The following is a 1,854-nucleotide window of genomic DNA, read 5'->3' on the forward strand; positions in this document are numbered from 1 at the left end:
TGGCATTTAAACGCCAGCCAGGGTACCTGGTTGGGCGTTTAACGCCCAAAAAGGGTGCATTTTGGGCGTTAAACGCCAGAATGTGTACCATTCTGGGCGTTTAACGCCAGGATGGTGCTAGGGGGAAGATTTTGTTTTCAAATCAATTTTTTTTCAAGTTTTCAAAGTTTTTCAAAATCAAATCTTTTTCAAATCATATCTTTTCAATCAAATGTTTTCAAAATCAATTTCTTTCCTTTTTCAAAGATACTTACTAACAATTAATGATTTGATTGAACATCTCAAATTTGTTGCCTTTTCTGTTGAGAAAGGTTTAATGTTTGAATCATATCTTTTCTTGTTAGGCAAGTCACTAATTTTCAAAATCAAATCTTTTTTTTTCAAATTTGTTTTCAAATCATATCTTCTCAATCACATCTCTTTAAAACTAATCATATCTTCTTAACCTCATCTTTTTCAAAATAGTTTTCAATCAAATCTTTTTGATTTCTAATCCCAATTTCTTTTTTTCAAAAATCACTTGATTTCTTTCTTACTTTTATTTTCGAAAATCAATTAAGTGTTTTTCAAAATGTTTTCAAAATCTTTTTAATTGAATTTTCGAAAATCTTCTTCCTCTCCTCCCATATCCTTCTATTTATGGAGTACTACTCCTTCTTAATGCACAATTTGAACTCTATCTAATCAAGTTCGAATTCTTCTACCTTCTTTTCTTCTATTTTTCTTTTCCTCTGACACCTCAAGGAATCTCTATACTGTGACATAGAGGATTCCACATTTTCTTTTTCTCTTCTCTTTCATATGAGCAGGAGCAGAGACAGAGGCATTCTTGTTGAAGCTGACCCTGAACCTGAGAGAACCTTGAAGCGAAAGCTAAGAGAAGCCAAGGCACAACTCTCTTTAGAGGACCTGACCGAATTCTTCAAAGAAGAAGAACACATGGCAGCCGAAAACAACACCAATGCCAACAATGCAACGAAGGTGCTGGGTGACTTTACTGCACCTACTCCCAACTTCTATGGGAGAAGCATCTCTATCCCTGCCATTGGAGCAAACAACTTTGAGCTTAAGCCTCAATTAGTTTCTCTAATGCAACAGAATTGCAAATTCCATGGACTTCCAATGGAAGATCCTCATCAGTTTTTAGCTGAGTTCTTGCAAATCTGTGACACAGTCAAGACTAATGGGGTTGACCCTGAGGTCTACAGACTGATGCTATTCCCTTTTGCTGTAAGAGACAGAGCTAGAATATGGTTGGACTCACAACCTAAAGATAGCCTGGACTCTTGGGAAAAGCTAGTCAATGCCTCCTTGGCAAAGTTCTTTCCACCTCAAAAATGGAGTAAGCTTAGAGTGGAAGTCCAAACCTTCAGACAGAAGGATGGAGAATTCCTCTATGAAGCTTGGGAAAGATACAAACAATTAATCAGAAGATGTCCCTCAGACATGCTTTCTGAATGGAGCATCATAGGTATCTTCTATGATGGTCTCTCTGAACTATCCAAGATGTCTTTGGATAGCTCTGCTGGAGGATCTCTTCATTTGAAGAAGACGCCTACAGAGGCTCAAGAGCTAATTGAAATGGTTGCAAATAACCAATTCATGTACACTTCTGAAAGAAATCCTGTGAACAATGGGACTAGTCAGAAGAAAGGAGTTCTTGAGATTGACACTCTGAATGCCATACTGGCTCAGAACAAGATATTGACTCAACAAGTCAATTCGATTTCTCAAAGTCTGTCTGGAATGCAAAATGCACCTGGCAGTACTAAGGAAGCTTCATCTGAGGAAGAAGCTTATGATCCTGAGAACTCTTCAATGGAAGAGGTGAATTACCTAGGAGAACCCTATGGA

At 37.5% G+C, this 1,854-nt stretch overlaps 1 non-coding gene across 1 annotated transcript; it reads right to left on the minus strand.

Moving 5' to 3' along the window:
• Positions 1-1,344: 1,344 nt before the first annotated feature.
• LOC130947121 (small nucleolar RNA R71) lies at positions 1,345-1,452 on the minus strand. The gene has a single exon (XR_009072531.1). It is a non-coding gene; the product is annotated as a small nucleolar RNA R71 (small nucleolar RNA).
• Between the last annotated feature and the right edge of the window lie 402 nt (positions 1,453-1,854).

Source organism: Arachis stenosperma, chromosome 8 (assembly GCF_014773155.1).
Source record: "Arachis stenosperma cultivar V10309 chromosome 8, arast.V10309.gnm1.PFL2, whole genome shotgun sequence".
NCBI classification, from domain to species: domain Eukaryota; kingdom Viridiplantae; phylum Streptophyta; class Magnoliopsida; order Fabales; family Fabaceae; genus Arachis; species Arachis stenosperma.